Source organism: Canis lupus, chromosome 13, assembly GCF_048164855.1.
Source record: "Canis lupus baileyi chromosome 13, mCanLup2.hap1, whole genome shotgun sequence".
Classification (NCBI taxonomy): Eukaryota; Metazoa; Chordata; class Mammalia; order Carnivora; family Canidae; genus Canis; species Canis lupus.
The window spans coordinates 62,153,073-62,175,440 of record NC_132850.1 but is presented as its reverse complement, the minus strand read 5'-3'; the positions used below and the strand labels follow the sequence as shown (position 1 = coordinate 62,175,440).

The following is a 22,368-nucleotide window of genomic DNA, read 5'->3' as shown; positions in this document are numbered from 1 at the left end:
TACAAATTAGTATAATAAAAATACCTATTTCATATGGTTACTTAGTGGAATTCATGAAATAATATATGTAGATTATTTAATAGAATTCCTGGCAATTTGTCAGGGTTCAATAAATATTAGCTATGATTATTACTCTTTTTTTGTGGGTTTTTTAGAACTTCATAAAGACATTTAATCTCATTAGAGAGTTCATTAAAACATCCCCTCTATGAAGTTAATTGACATGTTTTTCTATCTTTATTATATTGTTAAAATGTCTTTGGAGTGTTTTAATGTTTGAAATTATTTAGACTGAATATATTAAATAAATGTTAGTTTAGATCTACAATCTGTTAGAGCCCATGGGTCTGGATGTGTTTTGTATGGAAAATCTTCCATTTTAGACATGTTAATTGATTTGTGTCCCCTGTGTTATATAATCCTCCCGGAGGAGGGCAGGGAGAGCACCCCGTTATCAAATATATTAATGGTTCTACAGTCAAACTCATGAATATTTACACTAAGAGAACATAAAATGACTAAAATTAGTCTCACATCAATATGGGTCATGGTTATTACCAAACTAATCAATCAGGTCATGTTTCAGTGCCAAATGAGTTATGGAAAACCATTTAATTTTTAGAGTAGTTGTTGGATCTCAGAGTTGTGAATAATGGATTTTAGACCTACACACTTGCTTTGTGTCAGTTCTGGGAATATGACTTGGAGGCTCTTAGCCCATAATTGGTAGTTGGACTGCAGAAGTGAGTGCAAAGGGACTAGGAAACATCAGCATATCATTCTTGCTGGGTTTCTTTTTTCTTTTTTTTTTTAAAGATATTTTATTTAAATTCAATTTGCCAACATATAGTGTATGGGTTTCTTAGAACATTCTTTTTTTCTTTTTTTTTTAGAACATTCATTTTTAAAAATTGTACATTTGTATGTTCTTATTTCTTCATTTTCCTCATGAGATTTTTTTTTTTTCAAAATAAGAGCAAAGTAATGGCTGAAGTCAATTGCTGAAGTTCTCTTTTGTAGGGCAGCCCAGGTGGCTCAGCAGTTTAGTGCCACCTTTGGCCCAGGGTGTGATCTGGAGACCCTGGATCGAGTCCCTTGTCGGGCTCCCTGCATGGAGCCTGCTTCTGTCTCTGCCTCTCTCTCTGTGTCTCTCATGAATAAATGAAGTTCTCTTTTGTAGAACAACATAAATGCTGCCCAACCTAAATATCCCAGATTTTAATTTTTAGACAGTATCACAAATCTGAAAAAAAAATGATTTAAAACGTGACCCAAAACCTCTTGGAAAAAAATAAAGAAGTTGGTGAAAAATGCCAATTTGATGATTTTTTTTTTTATCTAGTAGCACCAATTGTTAACAAAATACAGGATAATATATCATTCAGTAAAGACAGTAGCACCCAGGAATATTCTTCCTCAAATATCTATATCTAAGGTGATAGAGTCCCAGACTTGTAATACTTATTGGCTGTTATGAAAAGGATAGCCACAGCTTTATGCTTGCCTCTTATCTTATGGTTTAGAGGAGAAGTTGGTAAGTGTAACCGCTGGAAGTGGGTGTGAATGAAGTGGGAGATGATCAAGGGAAAATGATGGTGGGAGAGGTAGAAATGTGATCTATATGTTTTTAGGAAATCCACAGAGCTAGAAAAACATGTGATACTTAGCAACAACAACAACAACAACAGTTGTGATCCTTAAAGTTTTCATTCCAGAATTCTATAAAAACTGTGGCCCCTCCCGCCATAAGATGTATGGATGCATGTCCACCCAAGTTTGCACACCATTTTAGATGATTTACATATTAATTAACTCATCCAGTGATCCTGGATGCCTCCTTTAAATAAATCTGATTTTAACCAAGCTGAGATACAAATACTTGCCCTCTCTGCTCCAACCTTAGGATAGTAAAAAGGAAAAAATACAAAAGAAATTTAAAAATGGCTCTAGCATTTAATGATAATATTTATTATGGTGTAATTTTAGAATATTAAGATATCCTGATGACTTTTAGCTATTGGAAAGGGATTTAAGAGAAAGTTTCTTTTTAAATTATAAATTTTTATTGTTATAGAATTAACATTATAGGCAATTTAAGAGTATTAATAGGATTTACTGCACATGCTTTAATGCATTTGCTTTTAGTTTTTTCCCTCAGTTCAAAAAGAAGTAATTTCAAAATATATAAAAGTGAAAAGAATATGATAGCAAATGTCCAATATCTCTCACCTAGTGTGGCAGATATTATTTTTAAAAGATGCCTGAAACAATAGTTCTCTCTCACATGCTATTCTTCGAATGTGACCTTGCCACTTCACCATTAAAAGGTGGAGTCTGTGATCCTTCCACTTGACCTCAGTAGACCATTTGTCTAGAGTAGACTGAAGTGATGCTGAGTACTGTCTAGATAGTAGCAGAGAACATACGCTTCCTGCTGGCTTCTACTGGGACACCTGCTGAAGGCATCGGCTACTATGTAAGAAGTCTATCTTCTCTGAGGCCACCAGGTGTAGAAACCACTTGAGGAAAAAAGAGAGTGAAGAGATGGGGAAAGAAGAGACACACTTGAGGAGTCCCAGCTCTCCCAGCCCCCATATGCTCAAGTGAAGAAGGAAGCCAGATGTGGCTACCAGGAAATCCTGAGGGAGGCTGCAGGATGCAGCTGCAGGAAATCCTGAGGGAGGCTGCCAGCTGATACAAGTCCACTACCAAATCTGCCAGCAAAATAATGATCATTATTGTTTTGAGACCCTGTTTCTGACGTTGTATTAAAAAGCAATAGCTAACTAACTAGAAAACCTGAATATAAAATTATGAACAGATTTCCATATTTGTTCATCTAATTTTTTTTTCTTTGTAGGAGAATTTTAAATATCAGACCATGTTATTACACCCATAGTTCATTCTCTATTCCTAAGAATTGAGGACCTCTTCCTCCCCACATACTGTAAAATGTAAAATATATTTACATAATTTAATAACCAGCCCATATTAAAAATTCTGTTATCGTTCCTAAGATATTTTTACTCTTATTTTTTAAAAATTAGATCACAAACAAGATCCACATATTACATATGATTGCTATATCTTATATCTCCTTTCACAGCGAGTAACCCCAATTTTTAAAAAAGTCATTGACTTGTAGAAAAGATATTTATATTATAAAAGTGCTTTAAAATCTAGTGTATGCAAATTTGTGGTAAGCACTCTGTAATATAACATTTTTTTTCACATTGCTATAACTTCATAACTGTACCTGTTAATGGCTACCATAAAAACCACTGAATTGCTACACCTTGGTTTGCTCACTCATTTCCCCAAGGTTGGATGTTTGAAGAACTATCTGTACCTATTAATTTCCTATTTTATTCACTGTTACTAAATTTATGAATAAATCTTTTTGCTAGACTCTGATTTATTCCTTAAGACAAACTCTCAGAAATGAAATTATTAAGTCAAAGTTCATTTAATTTATTGCATGAATACAGACTAAAAAGGCAATATGTAATTGCCAGACAGTAGGAATTCAACCAAATACAAATACCTTAACTTAGAGATGGTCTGTTGATTGCCATATCCACCTCAAATTTCTTCTTTCTTTTTAAAAAGATTTTATTTATTTATTCACGAGAGACATACAGAGAGAGAGAAAGAGAGGCAGAGACACAGGCAGAGGGAGAAGCAGGCTCCATGCAGGGAGCCCGATGTGGGACTCATCCTGGGTCTCCAGGATCACGTCCTGGGCTGAAGGCGGCGCTAAACTGCTGAGCCACCCAGGCTGCCCCAAATTTCTTCTTTCGACAGAATAAATATTTTAATGTTATTTTGCTATTATACTTAGGGTTAATTTTATCCTTTGAAATATAACAGGTTAAAAAAGAAAGAAATTTAACAGGCAGCTTCTAAAAAGGAGCCAATTATATATTTAACAAGTTTAGAACTTTATAGATATGTATGTTTGGAAATATTATTTGAAATAAAGTGGAATGGAGAAAAAAAGAAAAAAATAAAATGGAATGGAACAGAAACTATGGGTTTATGGAGAGAGGAACTTCATGGTGTCGAAGCTTAACCTCAGGTGGTTGCCTTAAAGAACTTAAAATTATTTCACCTTTTTTGTAGGTTTATCAGGTGGTGTCCCCTGAGGACTCTGGGGGATGATATTTATCCAATCATCAGATATTTGAGTGCTTTTAGAGGTACTGCTTGGGAATATGTAACAACTCAATCTCCTGCTTTATTAGACCAAACCCCCGGGTGACAACAAATCTCAAGCAAATCCCTTCTAGGGTATTTTAAACTTCATTTAATTTAGAGGAAATCAGGAAAAGTAAAGAATGGATATTTGTCTAATATGGGAATTAGACATTTCAGTATTAGTTCTAGGAAATAAGGCTTTAACAAGCAACAAGCCTTGCTTTTCATTTTAGAGTCATAATTCCAAGACATACTGGCCGTTCTCTGCCTGCCACTCCCTCCCCAGCCGTGTTCAGAACTCTACGAGTTTGACACTGACGGGCTGAGAGATTGCAGGAACCATGTGGCACAGAGTTCAGAGTGGCATCTAGAGCTGAGAGTGGCCCTGGATGACAGCCAGCAAGGACATGGGCACCAAGTCTTACAACGACCAGGAACTGAATTCTGTTAAAGAGCCAAAAAGAATTTGGAAGTAGATTTTCGCTCAGGGCTCCATAAGAGAACCTGGTCCAGCTGATACCTTGATTTTTCAGCTTTGTGATGCCATGCCCAACTTTTGGCCTGTCAAAGTGAACTAATAAATTAGTGGGGCTTTTTTTTTTTCCCCTGTTTTTTATTTGTTCTTCAAAGATTTTAAATACAAAATAACTCAAACATTCAGGAAGATTCAGAAGATTATATTACTCATCACTCATCATTTTTGCCATATTTGCATCAGATCTTTGAGTTGTTTCCTTTTTTAAAAAAATCATGGTAAAAACACAGAATATGAAATTTACTCTCTTAACCATTTTTTTTAAGAAGGCTCCATACTATACAGGACTTGAACTCACCACTGTGAGATTAAGACCTGAGCTGAGATCAAGAGTCAGACACTTAACCAACCGAGTCACCCAGGCACCCCACCTTTTAACTATCTTTTAAAAATATTTTATTTATTTATTTGAGAGAGAGTGAGTGTATGAGTGGGGGTGGGAAGGACCAGAGGGAGAGGGAGAGAGAGAATCTCAAGCAGATCGCATGCTGAGCACTAGGCCTGACACAGGGCCTGATCCCACGACCCGGAGATCATGACCTGAGCTGAAATCAAGAGTTGGCCACTTAACAGACAGAGCCATCGAGGCGCCCCCTTCCTAACCATTTCTATGTGTACAGTTCAGTAGGGGTAGGAGCAGGACACTGTTGCTGTGAAGCAGATCTCCAGAACTTTCTCATCTTGTAACACTTCTGAAGCTCTGCACCCATGGAATACCCTCCATACACCCCCCCAGGCCCTGGCACCCCATTTTCATTTCTGTTTCTGTAAATTTTACTACTTTAGACACCTCGTATAAGTGGAATGAATCATGCAGTATGTGGCTGGCTTATTTCCCTCAGCATCACGCCTTCCAGTTTTATGCACGTGGTAGCATGTGGCGATTGGCATTGCTCTCCGCCACCAACTTTCTGGTAATTTCCGCCCCGTGATAGAAAACCAATAGAAGTGCTTATCCATTTTGGCTTTATTAAATGTATCTGTGTCTGATAAAAAGAAAGATGTCCCAGCAGTTTGACTTGTAGGCCACCTAACATGTTTCACTGCGGGGGCTGGGCCTGAGCCAGGAGCGATAGCACCTCGGACTAGAGGGAGCCGGGCTGCGGCTGCGGGGCCTCGGGCCTGGAGCACGTGCACCCGGGCCTTCGAGCTCTGAGACGCAGCTTTTAGCCGTCTGACGGGCAGTCCTGGCCTCACTAGGGACCTAGACGTTTCTACATGGAACACATCTATGTTTTCAGATCTGGTGCTTAAGGCCTGATTCAACATCAGGGATCACTTAGCGCTTGGCTTTCTAACCTGGAAGTACAAGTATATTTTCCTCGACAAACTTCCAGTGACTCTGGGGTTTTCCTTTAGGTGTTATCAAGCATTTATTTAATATTTCAAAAAATGCTTAAAATTTGTGATGGGTTATCGTATCCCAAAGCAATCTTTGAAAACGAAACAAGGAATCTACATAAAAGTGATTTTTTTTTTTTTTTGGACCAAAGAGGTTACGTCAACCTAAAGCGTCGCTCTTTTGTGAGGTAATCTACAATGATTTACCTTCACGTTAACAGATTTCTAATAATTTACTTGGATAGATGTCTAGTCGTACTGGATGATGAAGGGCCTCATGTTTGCTCGTGAAAGTCCATGTTTAAGAGGCATTAATTCTTAGGCAAATATCGTATTCTGTGTACTCCATGTTGCTCTTATCAGTTGGAAAAGAAATAGATGTAAATATATTCTAATTGTTCTTTGTTGTTATATTTCATTTGATCATTGAAAAATATTCCTGCTCCTTTGACTTTTATTTACTCTAATGAAAATCCACCAACTCTTTTTTATTAATTGCCTAAAAAAATTCACCTAGTTAGTACTAGTTTGTGGAAATTTGGGATTTGGACCCTGGTAGAAGTTGCTAGGCCATCCATTTATTCTCTCCTCTTCTTTAGTAACAGACCCCTGCTTTTTAATTGTACACATTGCACAGAATAAAAGACATTTCCTGCCTCCTGCAGCGAGGTGTGACCATCTGTCCAGGTTATGGCCGATAAAATAGGGTGGGCGTACTGCTTGGGACTTCCGAGAAGACATCTGAAAGACCCAGCTGGCAAGTGTCCTTTATGTTTCTCTTTCCCCTTCCTCCTCCTTATAACTGCTCAGGGAATGTGACCCTGGGGCTGCAGAACTGCCAGGAGGCATCGTGGACCTGATGTTACAAGCTTGGAGAGTGGGACAGCAAGCAAGGAACCCGTCCCCCCACGGACCCCATAGATCTGCCCTAACAGCCACGAGCTACTTATCGCTAGATTTTTCTTACGTGAGAGAGAAATAAACCTTTATCTTCTTAAAAAGACTGATATTTTGGTTTATTGGAAGCACCTGTATCCAATCCTAGTTATCACAGAATAGAATCTAGGCTTGAGCCTGAGAAAAACATCCTACCTTGCTCCTTCTTCACCTGGCGAACTTCTTCCTCAGCCTTCATGTCTGAGCTCAAATGTCATCTTCACTGAGAAGCTGCCCCGGTTTTCCTCAGGCTGCGTCGCGTTGCAAGGTACCGAACACACATCAGTCAGCACAACACATCAGTGCTTTACTATCACTCCTTAGGTGATGACATTTTTTGAAGATGAAGATAGTATATATGAACATACATATATTTATATGTTTACTTTATAATGCTGCAATGGTTTTTATTAATCTTTGTTTTTCAGTTTTATTAATACATAATCGACATATCCAAATCTTTTTTTTTTTTTTAAAGTAAACTTTACATGCAAGGTGGGGCTCAGGCTTATGACTCTGGGATCAAGAGTCACATGTTTTACCAACTGAGCCAGCCAGATGCTCCTGGAATGCTTAAATATTAATAGGGCTCAGAGATTTATTGAATCTCAGGTTTATTATTTATTATTTGTATGAATTCAAGTATTATCCTCTCTGACGCTGATTTTCCTCTTAACTAAAATGGAGAAGTTAATATCTGGTTGATAGAAGAACTGAATAACAACAATAAATTTATATAAAGCCCATTGCCTGGCATTTAGTGGGTAAATATTAACTATTAATTCCTCGCCTCTTCTACGAAAAGCAGCAAAATTATGATTCATATATATGTATTTATAACACTTAAATAAAACTCCAATCAAAATACAAATTCAAAAAAACCTCTGCTTCCTAACAAAAATTTTCCAACACTGTCACGAATACAAAGAAAATGTGAGGAATACTCAATAGTAAAAGTCAACTTCGGATTACATTTTTGGCTTAGAGGATCATAGTCAACGATTGTCACCTATGAGAATCTCCTAAAGCTAAAATAAGGAGCAGCAGAAGTCATTCACTTAAAATTAGAGCTAATACCATCCTCCGCCTAGAACCTCGTATGACGTCATCCACCTGCGAGGTGCAGTGATGGAACCTTCTCACAAGAGGGCATCATTGCAGCTCCTGTCTCCTGGCGACAGCACATTATTTGCAGTGTCTGTCGCTGTTTCTGACTTTTTTAGTAACTTGCACAAACTTCCGGCCTCTGAAGGGCCGGCTTTTCAGAAAATGTATCACATTATTAGATATAAAATCAGCGTTAAGGGGCACCAAAGAGAAGCCAAAAGTCATGTTTCTGAAAGGACAGTTCAATATTAAAACGATTTTCTTTTCACTATATGTATTTTATGAAACACCAATGCAAAGTCTCTGTTTTTTTCCCCAATGAGTTCAACTGTTAACGTAGTATTAATAAATCAGAAGACAGCTGATGAAAGGTTGGTTTGAACCAGAAGGCGATTCCACATAAGCTATTTTGTTGTTGTTATGGCGAGAAAACAGGACTACGACTAAAATTTGTAAACTGTCATGTATGGCTTTATCAAACATTTTTACTTCATTCTAAAAAGTAGGCTTTCCAACTATTATTTAATCTTATTTAATAGAAAGTTTCTGATAGGTTAATGAACTGTCTGAAGGCTGACAGCAAGTCTGTGGCACAATTAGGACCTGAGCCTGGTGGAGCCGAGTAAGTTCCTGCTTTTGATTTTTGTTTGTTTGTTTTTTAAAGATTTTATTTATTTATTCATGAGACCCAGAGAGAGAAGCATAGACCCAGGCAGAGGGAGAAGTAGGCTCCATGCAGGGAGCCTGACGCAGGACTCGATCCCAGGACCCCGGGGTCACGCCCTGGGCCCAAGGTAGACGCTCAACCACTGAGCCACCCAGGCATCCCTAGTTTTGTTTTTTAAATAAATAAAACCGGTCTGTGCTTTATCCTCATGTAAGATGTGCTTCATTGTTCACCATTAGGAGGTTTTAGAAATCTCTAAACAGGTCTGTGCTGCATTTCTTGAAAATTCAGAAGGCCTGGGGCGCCTGGGTGGCTCAGGCGGTTAAGCATCTGCCTTCCTTCAGCTCAGGTCATGATCTTAGCATCCTGGGATCGAGCCTCGTGGGCTCCCTGCTCAGCAGAGAGCCTGTTTCTCCTTTTCCTCCACCCCTGCTCACGCTTTCCCTTACTATCTCTCTCTCTCTCATTCAAATAAGTAAAGATCTTAAAAAAAAAAAAAGAAAAAAAGAAAATACATAGGCCTGTAATTGCCAATATAAGCGTGGCCTAAGGTTAGCTCAGTAGTGCTTTCCCACATGCTCCATCAAATGACAGTCTCATCTGCGTATGTATCGGTAATATCATCCGAAAAGAATATCAACACGTATAATTTTACTGTAAATGAATTACCACCAATTTAACAAGGATGTAAAAATAGTTCGTGATGGCATCAAAGATAAAGATGAAGGAAGAATGGACCTTGATTCCTGGCTCAGTGCAGCCTTATGAGAGGGAACTGAGTGCTGCTGGGTTCGGGTAATGAATCCGTCAGCTAAATGTCACGATAGTCACTCAAAAAAGCTCTGGAAGCTGTGCTAGAGGTCATGCCACATGCCGCATGCCTCTGGGTGCTAGGTGCATGACACGATGATAGGGACAGGCGCAAAAACGTTGTTTTCCCATGAACTGCTTGGTCCCCTTGCCAGCTGTCACCTCCTGGCTCTTCGTAGAGAGGGGAGCATGTGAAGGATTTCACTTGGCTCTCAGCTGGACTCTAGGAAGGACAAACTACAGGAGACGTCAGGGCGGTGCCGGCCTCCTGGCAAGGAGGGGAGCACCACAGAGCCCCCAGCAGGTCTGTCCCGGGGAGCTGCCTCTCAGGCCTCCTCCCTGCTGCCTGACGGAGTGGACGGGGCTTTCACTTTACTGCATCTGCAACGTTTCTGAAGCAAAGCGGAAGGTCAGGCCTCTTCTCCCAGCTGAGAGCCCGCAGCTTGCACACCAGTCGGTCGGCCGGCCGTGCTGGCCGATGGGCCTGGCGGGAGTTGGCCTGTGCGCCGCTGACTTGCAACCGCCTCGGGTCTTACCTTCCGCGTGCGCTCCCTCTCCTAAGTCCTGACCCCAGGAAACAATGAGCCACCGGACTTCTCTGCCGGGACATGTCAGCTGCCGTCCACTCGTGGTTTGCGGGCGCCCCGCAGTCTCCCGCGAACCCCGCTCTCCTGCTGGTTCTACGTGCAACCCCCTGGGTTCCTTCAGCTGCAAGGTGGCAGCTGCTCCGGCCTCCCTGCCTGCTCCCCACCCTCCCACGCCTGCCCATCACCGCATCCTGTGAATCCTTCCTTCTAAAACTCTGTGGAACTACTCCTCACTTCTCCCTGCTGGCTGCCACCTGGGGTCTTGTGGCCCAAACACTGTCCCAGCCCTCCGTTGTGCCCTCTCTTCGTCCTCCACCGGTACGATCCTTTCAACGGAAATCCAACCACGTAACTTTCCAGCTTAAACATTTTAATGACTTCTGACTGATGTTAGGATGGAGCTGAACGTTTAACCTGGTTTAAAAGGCTTCCTGACCTGGCTGCCATTCAATCAGTCTCCTGGCAAGTATTTGTTGAGCACCTGGCAGGCACATCTGAAGCTTCAAGAGAGAGCAAAGTGTCACTTTCTGAGTGTGACTCTAAAAGCGCGGCTTCCTGCGCATGTACATTTATCAACTGATTTTCTACCCCTTATTTCACTTACCTTAAGACCTATCCTGGCCCAGGTCTTAGTCTAGGTACTCAGGAAGCTAACAAGATACAGCTTCTGTGGTCTTTGCCCTAGTGCTGGCGTTTCCACCCGTGACAGGAAGGAGTTATCTCCATGATGAACGTTCCCATCACCATCAGAGGGCTAGCCTTCTCATTTTTTTTTCTATGTCTTTAGAAATGTTGAAAAATGTAAGCGTGAGGGAGTCTTTGGGGGTTTATTTAGGTTCTGGAAATATCATCCCCTACTGCCACTATGGAGATATGTTCAGATTTGTAAAATGTCCTCGACTCCCCAGAGGGTGTTGTTTGCCTAAATGGATAAACAAAAGATTGAATCCATGAGTGCCACCTGGTAGGCCAAGCATCACACCCATAGAGCCATTGTTACCGCATCTACCCGAGAACACATGACAGCTTTCCTTGGGTTCCGTAACCTGCCCTGTAAGCCATTCACCCTTTCTTTCTGTTGGAATTTGAGCTTCTTCAGCAAATTTTTCCCTCTGCCTTGATTAGGAAGACAGTGTTAGGTGCTAAGAGAATCAGGGCAATCATGAGCACTGGTCATAAGGAGGGAGGCAGATGAGGAAGAGACACAAATTGCCGCATGAATGTGGAGAGGGGAAGAAAGCTGTTGTATCCAACTGAGGAGCCTAGAACACTGGGTATCTGGCCTGGTACTTACACAATGTATAAAACCTCAACAGGCAGGAGAAAAGATAGTTCCATTTGGGTGGACTCTGCAGGGTAGGTCCGAGCTGTGTTCAGGAGACAGCAGTATCTGTGGGAGTCCTGCAAGGGCTGGCAACGGTGTGGGAGGGGAGAGGCAATGGGGAGATCCAGGCCAGGCTGGGGTTGGATCACATTAAGAGCATGCACAGAAGGTCATGACAAGAAGCGAGAATAGGAGGGGCACTCGGGTGGCTCAGCCGTTACATGGCTGCCTCTTGACTTTAGGGTTATGAGTTCAAGCCTGATGTTGGGTTCCATGTTAGGTTCTATGCTGGGGGTGGAATCTCCTTTAAAAAAAAATTGAAAACAGGAGGCACTTCTGAGGTTCCAGACATCTCAAGGGTAACCATTGTATGTCTGCAAAACCAGAGGTGCCTGTAGTCCTCTTGACCTGCAGTTCTCAGGTGTGCAGTTTTTTAAATTAAAAAAAAACTTTTTTGAGTTATAGCATAGTGCCGAGTATGAGTCCAGATAGAATAAACAAAAATATCCCTCTTGACAGAAGCTGCTAACCTGAGTCATAGGACAATTCCCACGCATGATCCGTGTGGAGTGTCTTGTTGGTCTGGCCAGTTGGAGGACTCAGCAGAGAAAGGAGTGGCCAGAAAGTTAATTTGCTCTGTGAGGGTTCTAGGAGCACAGGCTTTGGCAGGCTTTAAAAACAAAATTTACAGCTTTAATAAAACTGATAAAGTCTTTCTCACTTTTATACATTGAAATATGATTTGATATTCACTGGGGATAAAGTAGATGTAGTGAGAGTTTCCCCAGGGCTTCTGCTGGAGACTGAAATGGCATCATCTATAATGAATCCAAGGATTCATCTTTGGATTAGGATCTGGGTGAGTCGGAGGAGATGAGGAGTAGGTCGAGGGTTCAAGCAAGAAGTGAACAAATATGAAATAGACTTTAAGTCAGATGGCCTCAAGTGTTTCTTAGGTGCTGTTGTGCATCTGAAAATCTGGAAGGAAGCAAGAGAAGGGCTTAGAGGGGCCTTAGCTGGCCCACCTCCATAATTCACAGGCTGCATGGACTCCCCCGATGCCTGACCCCGAATCTAATAGGGCTACATGTTCGTTTACTTAAAACAGGATATAAAACAATGTGCAGTTTCATCTTCCTTATTTATCTCTCCCAGATCCAGTGAGAAGCAAATTTGCACATAATGACAGATCGCAGGCATCTAGCCCCAAATGGAGTGTCTGGTTGTGATCCATCATCATGACATTTCAGCTTTAGCAAACATGGCTGCTCGCAGGGGGACACAATCCGTGAGTGAAATTGGAGGGAGCAGAGTTTTAGGAGCCATATATCAGTAAGAGAAGGGAAGGGGGAGGGTACCGATGGGATTCATCCTCCAATAGTGGGCAGCCGTACAATTTCACTCTAAGCTCAGTCAAAAGTCTTTTACATTGTATCTTTTTTCTTTTCAAATGAATATCCAAAGATCATATATCTTTGTCACTTGGGAATTATATGGAGACTCTTAAATCAGATGAAATCTAGGTTAATGGTTGTTTCATCAAGATGGTCAAATCCTCCTTGGAAGATAAATCAGAGAAGGAGGACATAGAGGCTTTAATTTGATTAGTTGGCTATAAAATCAAATGGAGTGTTTTTGTTTGGTCGGTTTTTGGTGTCGCGTTGAGCTTTTATCAGGGTTTGGATCAAATTTGGAGAGAGATCACACAAAAATGAGTTGTCATATACTTCAGTTATATTTTCAGGTAATCAAGATAGAACCATTACAAAAATCTTGCTATTTAAGAGAACATGAAGGGATTCAAGATTTAGACCATCTGTAAAGTGTTTATGTGATTGGCTTAAAAATAAAGATATACACATTAAGGAATTAAAGCCAGAGGCTAAAAATTAGAGAGAAAACAGACACATCAAAGATACGAGTGAGGACAAAGTAATTGGAGAAAACACTTAGAGTAAGGAATTTGCTCTGTCTGGGATCCTAAGCGCCGGACTAGGTAAGTCTATGGATGTGCAATGATTCGGATCCCTAACACTCCACGTCCCTATCTAAGTTCACCACCTGATTCTTTATCTTGAGTTGCTCAGATAATCACTGAACCCTCGGGGGTACTTGCCACAGAAGTAGTGAAGAGTCAGAGCCAAACTTGAACCCAGTACTAGTGAAATCCTCCCCCCATCCCTCAAGTTAAAAAGCTATAGGGAGATGATCTAGTTAGAGTAGTCATCAGTTCCTGCGGGAACGCTGTGCCTCCGGTGTGGGAGGTGGTAACCACATTTCTTCAGGACACATCCTGCTGATTGATTAGTTCTTTCTGATAGCTCCAGGAAGCAGTTAAATACAACTTCTCATTTCATTAAAGTAAAAAATGAGGCAAAGATGGTGTCAGGCATTGATTTCATGCCATAAATGAAGACCACATTACCATGAGAGCTGTAACTTTTTCTGACTTTAGGCAAATAAATAACACCCCAAAAGGATTGTTCTGTTAGAACACAAACTCCATTTGTACAACTTCAGTGAAAAGGGAAGGTTACTAGGTCTCTTACGACTCTAAGAGCAGGCATTCTGCAAGGCCTCAGAGGGCTATCATGAGCTGGAGTGCTGTAGAGACCCAGGAAGCCTCCTCTGTGCATCTGTTTTCCTCTTCTTTTGTTTCTGCAGATCACTTTTCTCTATTTCCCAGTCCAAATGGCAGTTTCAAGGATATTAATGAAGACCCAAGAGTGAAATACAAGGACCACGTTAAAGATATTCATAAAAAAATCCAGGAAGGTGAGAGAGGATCTGGAGGTCAATGGACGGGAGCAACCATAATGCAAGGGGTGAATGTAAATTCATAAAAAGAATTTAAAACAGCACAACTAAACAAAACAAGACATATTATAAAATCCAGAGATGGGTAAGGGAAGGGGACTGCTTGCCAAATTTTGGCACTGAAATGTATGCAATCTTTTTTTTTTATTATTATTTAATTCTTTAGGGGTCTGTCTACTTTCACTGGAGGACTTTAAGAGGGACACTGTGTCCCCAGGGAGGAACTAGGCTTCATCTGTGGTAAGGAAGCAGAATGATTGATCTCTAGGTGAGTATCGTTCATAATTCTGTGATGCAAGCATTTGCAGAGAGGCTGTGTGGAGCGTGCATGAGAATGTAATTAAACAAAAGAGACATCTATAGACAGGTGACCTTTCTTTCCTATCAATCTCCTTTTCTCTTTCTTCTTTTGTTTGACTCACTTTTATTACCAAGATCAAAAAGTGAGCAGATTAGAATTTTATTTCCTTTCATAATTCATAAACATGGTAGACATGACTAAATCGTTCAGAAACTTTCAATTTTAACAGGGTATCCTGTATGGAAGACAAGAATTTTTTTTTTTTTTTGGAGGGGGGAAGGGGCATAGGGAGATGGAGTGTGGAGGCCCACCCTGATGCTAGATCTTACAACCCTGAGATCATGACCTAAACCGAAATCAAGAGTTGGATGCTTAAGCGACTAAGCTACCCAGGTGCCCCAAGAACCTTACATTTAGTTACATTATTATTTAATTTCAACTGGTCCTTTCATCCAGAAGACACTGTTGAGTGAGCCACATTGCGTTGTGCGTGATAGTACAAGTTAGCACAGACCAGGCACAGCTAACACTATCCAGTACTGTTCAAGAGCCTCCTCTATATTACCTCATGTAATCTGATCCCACATCCAGTCACATAGATGTTGTTAGCTTCTTCTTCTTTTGGTGAGGAAGCTGAGGCACAAAGAAATTAAACAACTAGCCTTGGGTCACACAGGTGGGAAGCCCGGTGTGAACCTGAGCACGCGGACTCCAAAGCTTTTTCCTTCACTCAGCTGTCTTTTCAAAGGCTACAAATAGAAGTATCTACCGCAAACAGCACTTGATGACACACACTGGAAGACTGGGTTTCCACAAGTAGAGAAGGGATGGCTGATTTCCAGGAGTTTGACCTGGCCTCAAAAAAAGATTGAATGATGGGGAATCATGAATGTTGAACCTAACCATTGGACCACAGAGATGACTAGAGCATTAGAGATTTTGCAGCAAAGAAGGGAAAGTATCATGGTGTTGCTATAGTGGGAAGACCACCCGGCAGCCCTGTGAGAGATGGTTTCGTCGGGGAGAGAACTAGGTCATGGGAACTAGGGTTTTAGGACCAAGGTGATAGACTTTAGGACCCATCTCGAGATTGCGTAGATATACAGGATTTGGGCTTAAAACAATATAATTTCAGGAGACATGGAGAAGATAAAAAAGATAAACTGTAATACTTTCCCTTTTTCTCAGCTTTCTTTCTTTACCACAAGTACACTTAATTTTTCTGTTTTGTTTCCCTGTGAGAATTTCCCAGGGCAGCAAAACAGTCATGTTTTGCCTTTGATATCTGAGTGCTAATCAGATGTTCTATGGTCATGTTCTGCTGTTTATGATTTGAAAGGTAACCATATGGGACAAATGAAAGCATGATCCTCAGTCTATGCACTTGTTTATGGAAGAGCCAGTACGGTAGCTTCAATGGCTTCTGTGATGTTTGAGGGACTCTGGATATTTATTCTTTTTTCTTTTTTGTTTATTTATTTATTTATTTATTGAACTCTGGATATTTAAACATAAGCAAAGCCTTTTGAAGGCCTGGATAATGTTGATTAGTCTCCAGATAAACGACAGGGGATGACACAATCTCCTACAGAGTTACGTAACTGGGTAAAATGAACCTTAAGCGCTTTACCTTTCTGCTCTTTATATTAGAGGGTTGCCCTCTTGAAGAAAGCTCTGATGCCTTTACATCCTTCAGTGCTTTACACTTAGATTTGTATTGCATGGCTTTTTTTGCTGGTAATTCTCACTAGGACTTGGTAGTATGCAGTTCTTTGTGTTGGTTCTGTTTTTTTTTTTATTTCTTTCATAGATCTCAGACCATCTATTTTAAAAATGAATCATGCCCAAAATATACCAAGTGAACTAGGTCAGACATAAAAGGACAAATATTGAGTGATTCCACTTGTATAAGTTACTCGGTATAGTCAGATGCACAGAGACAGAAAGAAGAATAGTGGTCACCAGGGGCTGGAGTGGGTGAGAAGTAATGGGGATTGTTTAAATAGGTACAGAGTTCCAGATGGGGATGATGGGAAAGTTCTTTTTAAAAAAATAGTTATTTATTTACTTGAAGTCAGCAGGGGGTGAGGGGTAGGGGTAGAAGGAGAGGGAGAGAGAGAGAGAGAGAATATCAAGCAGACTCCCCACTGAGCAAGGAGCCTAATTTGGGGCTCGATACCACCACCCATGAGATCATGACCTGAGCCCAAATCAAGAGTTGGATGCTGAACCAACTGAACCACCCAGGTGCCCCAGATAATGGAAAAGTGTTCTCAAAATGACGTACTGATGATCACACAACAATGTCAATGCAGTTAATATCACTGAAATGTACTCTTAAAAATGGTTAAAACGGCAAACTTTATGTTACATATATTTCATTGTGACAAAAAAGGGTTATACCAATTTACCCTACTTCCCCCTTTCAGGACTGATAGGTTTGGTGGCTGTGTTTCGGGGATCTCACTGATAAATCTGTCTTGCTTGAAATTCCTTTTCTGAAATGAGAAATCTATGAACATTTATTAAACATGAGTCAGACCCCATCACTCACTTCCATCCAGGTAAACAATTGGTCCTCTTTGCCTAGTAGCATTTCATAAACCATATTCATTCTCCTGAGACTTAGATCCACAAGGTGTTAATAAATGTCATCGAAGAATTATTGAAAGAATTATAAAGCTTGAGAAACTGTGAGTTAAAAATACTAAGAATCTTTTTTACTATCAGACTTTTCAGAAATTTTGGTGTACTCATGTGCATAAGGAATATTCAAGAGGGGAGCATTGTATGCATATTTTCCCCACGTTTCTGACCACACATCTGTCTAGTAATAGAAAATCTCTTGGGACTAGAATTCCCTGGACAACAATTTGGGGAATAGAGGCTTGCAGAATAAAATCCAACTATTTAGTATGGTTTCCAACACCTACCATGACGATTTCAGCTAAAATTCCAACTCCCTGCATCTTCCTTCACTCACATAGTACGTAGCCATGCTAAACTTCTTGATTAGTGTAACTTGCACTCTTGGCTCACCATGCACTTGCTCAGGCTCAGTCTGATATACACTCCTCTCATGTTTATCCTCCCGAGACACTTGATTTTGTTCACTTCGAAGTTTTTCCTGGTCTTTTAAGTGTAAAGGAATTGCCTTCGTCTGTAATCACTAATAGCAAATGTCTTGCTTTTTTTTTTAAGCATTCGTGCATATATTAGCTAATTACATGCGCAATTATAGCATTTTACCTTTATTATCGCTAATTGTTCACGAGCCTCTCTTATCTACTAAATGTTAATTTTCATGACTGCAAGGTAAGGCTATGTCTTAATCATCTTTGCATTTTCTACAGCCTGTTGTTATTCATGTCAAATAGGTTTTCAATATGTATATATTTGCAAACTTAGATTTAATTGCTAAGCAGTACCTATGATGTATAGAGCTCTGGACCAGGTTTAATTGGTAGGATTCAAAAATATTAGTCACAGTTTCTGTTTGCTGGGAGATAGGAAGCCAACATGTGCAGAACTGAAATAATTTTAGAAAAATTATAAAGTGAAATCGCTGGTACAAATGGTGGAATAGAAATAGAATACATGATTGGGGAAGCAGTGAACAGCTAAAGACTCATGTAAGTTGGTTGGGTTGAGGGAAAGCACCTGAGCTGAGTTTTATTTATTTTATTTTTTTTAAGGGTTAAGGAGGTCGCCTTTTCACATCCACCTAGTATAACTGGGGCTTTCCTGGCTCAGTAAGAGGATGTGTGTGGAAGTAGTCTACTTAGCATCTCATTTTTTCCTTTGATCCTGAGGATGGTATATAAATGACAAGGGGAAATGATAGAGGTATTTTTATACTCTAGCAGGTCACAGTGTATCAACCACATGATGTAAACTATTGTTATATCATGACCTAAACCTTAATACCATGTTGCCAGCATATTCTGGTGGCAAAATGACTCATGGGTTTTTTCTACTTTGGTATTATTTACTTAAATGATTTTTTTAAAAAAGATTTTATTTATATATTTTTATTTTATAGAGGGAGAGAGAGAGAGAGAGAGAGAGAGAGAGCATGTGAGTCAGGGGAGAGGCAGAGAGAGAGAATCTCAAGCCGACTCCACTCTGAGTGTGGAGCCTGACTCCATGGGGTTCAATGTAATGACCCTGAGATTGTGACCTGAGCTGAAATCAAGAGTCAGAGGCTTAACTGAGTCACCTAGGCACCTCTATTTAAATAATTCTGATTTTTAATATTCCATGAAAGTCTTCACAAGTCTTACTTTATGGAAATCCACTAAAGGGGATGTTGCCTAAATGCCTGCTGGCCCTTATAATTACTTAGCAATGACTCAGCCTTCACAGGTACCATGGACATTCTTGTCATTGTTGACAAATGGAAAGGGGCAGCTAGTGACAGCCATAGGCTGTCAATAGCAGGGACAGACTGATTTTGGCAGCGCTAGTGATGAAAATTCAAAAGGAAAAATTGTTGAAAAATTTAAAGTGCACAGGGTATCACAGAAATAATGGGAACATTTAGACCAGATAGAAACGGTTCCCAGAGACATGGCTGCACCTAAAGGATTGGCTACCTCATTCTACAAACCTCCCACAGCCTACCTTCTCCAAACTGGGCACGTGGCTCACTTACTAAGTAAAAGGCCAGGTGTGCTTGCTTTTGTGAGCATTCAGCATAAGAGAGAAGGCCAGCTCTCCTTAAGATTACAAACCACTAACATTTCCTTTCATTGGGATACTTCTTTCGAATGAGATAGTAAGCTGTTACATTTAACCAAATAGTGCATGGGAAGGTGCTTTATAAGCAGTAATCTCCAACAGCAATAACAGAAGACTATTTTATGCATTATGACATGCTTCCAGCACTCCATTATATACATGGATGCTCTTATTTTTATTATTTGAGGCAATTTCTAGCATTGGAATTTAGACCGTACTTGCATTTCGTTTATAAAACATATTTCCCATTATCATTTGATACAGGTGTGAGAGATGGAAGAAACACAGGCAAAAATGTTAAGCATGAACAAGGAGCCGTGGTGGTGGGTGTGCACGGTTATGGGAGTGGAAGGAGGGACACGATAGGAAGGCCTGCCCTAAGAGTAAATATCATTCCATCGCTAGAATTTCTACTACCACAGGAGCAAATGTCAACGCCTCATTTGAGCGGAGCAGCTTCGGAGTACACTAATGTGCAAAATCGTAGAGGAGAGAAAAGGTAACTGCAGGGAAATGGCTGTAAACAAAATGATCATCATAAGTGAATCTGGCACTTTTGTTTTTGTTGTCCATATAAATAATGCTAGAAATACCTCTAACATCAGGAGCTCAGTCGGTTAAGTGCCCGGCTCTTGATTTCAGCTGAGGTCATGATCTCAGGGTTGTGGGATAGAGCATCAGGCTCTCTCTGGGTATGGTGTGAAGCCTACTCGAGATTCTTTCCCTCTCCCTCTGCGCCCCTCCTCTACCTCCCACCCGTGTGCACTCTCTGTCTCTCAAAAAATAAATAAAATAAAATAAAAAGAAATAACTCTGTAACTTTAGACAGTTATATTTCAGTCTGTTCTCCATACTTACGAACCGAGATTATATCTTGAGATATTATTTGTTGAGCTTTTCTTTTCCCCAACTTACATTTCCCCCTAGTTAATCAGAGACTTCCATATTCCTCCAAGAAGTAGGAATATTATAAAAGGAATAAAAAGAACTAGAAAGAAGTCAGCGTTCAGTTTCCTTGACTTTCAATATTGCGCACTGAGATTTAAAAGGGAAAACCTAAGGCATGTGAGGAAAATTAACACTATGGAAGCAGAATATGAGGTTATGCTTGAATAGGGTTCTCTCCACCCTGCCCCTTGGCAAGGAGCTGGGGAATGTCACAGGGTTACCTCAGGAGATTTCGAATAAAGACTTGGCCAATGCTGGACACAAACCAGCATCCTGAAGACTATTGACTGCTGAGGGGGTCTTGCATGCTCTCTGGGCAACGGAGCTGTGACAGTGGCCTATCTTGTCCTTCAGGGTCCTTTTAATAGTAGCTGCCCACATATCGCTCTCTTGTCAACTTGCAGAATGTTAAACTGCCCCACGTAGATAGATACTGATGTAGGAAGGAGTTAGGGGCAGAGGGGGCGAGGCAGGGAAAGATAAAGGGAAAGGCCCCGGAGTCAGGCTCCTACCCATCCCAAGAATACAGAGATAAGACAGTAAAAACAGAAAAAATAAACCTCCCTAGCTCCAAAATGTTAGGGAGTATCCCCCTTTAATGGCTACTAGGCTCACAGAAACCCCAGATGTAGAGAAATATTATGGAGGAGAGATTAACCGGTGAGAAGGAAACACCTTGTTTGTGCTCATTTTATACAGAAACATCTTGTTTGTTACACGTCCACCATATTCCTTCTAAATGTCCACCCCGACATTGACAAGAAATTTACCAACTTCCCTGGTCAGTGTCCTGTAAAAGACAGACCCTACAAGCCCTCGGTGGCGACCCTGATGGGACCCCTCTCACTTTTGAGAGCTTTCTCTGTATCTCTGCTTAATAAGCCTCTATGGCTTTGCTCGCTCTCCGTTGTCCATGAGACTCATTCTTGGACTTGGTGAGACAGGAACAAGCTGTCTCGTGTCAATACCATCACACCCCTACCCCCTAAAGAACCCCCCCCCTACAAATTCCCAAGATGAGTAATATGCCTAACGGAATACCACCAGCAAGTCTATGCTAGTAGTCACCCCAAACATACAGTTAGGATTCAAACTTGGACCATCTCATCCAAGGAACAGACCTTTTAACCACCATGAATTACAAAGAGAGCCAAGAAACGGAGTTGTAAGGACTGGCGTCAATGACTTTCTTCTGAACTGAGCAGTCAGCTGCTTAGAAAGACACTTTCCACTAGTGATAATCTCATGAAAAAATATCTTTATTTGGAATGACTGTTTTTATAGAGTTATGGTCATAAGCTCATATCTTATTCATACTCTAACTCAAGAAAAGATCAACATTTTTACCTTCTATCTTTTTTTTCTCCGAGGCTCAGCTCTTTTCACTTGTAAAATTAAAATAAAACACCTACCTGTATGGGGTTACAAGGATTAAATTGGATAATATGTCAAATGCCAAAACACTTAGCACAGTGTCTGACACAAACAAGACCTAGAAAATTTTACTTATCTTCCTAGAAAAAAGAAAGAAAAGAAAAAGTGTTTCTAAGGCTATCTTCATGTATTAACCACATAAAAAGGTCAGGTGCCAAAATAAAATATATATCATTTCTGTTTAATGGCTCTATCTCTTAATTTTCTTTGGAGATATACTCAAAGACACTTTTTTTTTTTCTGATATCATCATTCTGCTGAGATCTTGAGAAAGGATTTCAGTGATTTCACAGATGAGAACGAGATAGGAAGCAGGGGGGCCCATCTTCACGATCTTTCATAAACTTCATTCCAGAAGAGCTAGAGCATGTGCATGGCATCCGGCCCAAACGCACCCGAAGTCTCTGTCCCCCTGACTACCAGAGCCACCAATCAGCATACAGCCCAATGCCCATCTTTGAGGAGACTGTATTTTGAGTTAGAGACCGACTCCCAAACTCACAAATCTGATTCCATTAAAATTGATGTGACTTTATACAATCTTCCTTTTCAAGAACTCATCGTATTATCTTTAAAGACTTTTAGCCTCATTTCTTTCTTTCTTTGGTTTGCAGAATTGAGAAG

The 22,368-nt window shown here is 40.6% G+C and overlaps 1 pseudogene; it reads left to right on the top strand.

Moving 5' to 3' along the window:
- Positions 1-20,293, top strand: part of LOC140603180 (tripartite motif-containing protein 60-like) — a 213,277-nt pseudogene extending 192,984 nt beyond the window's left edge.
- The last annotated feature ends 2,075 nt before the right edge of the window (positions 20,294-22,368 follow it).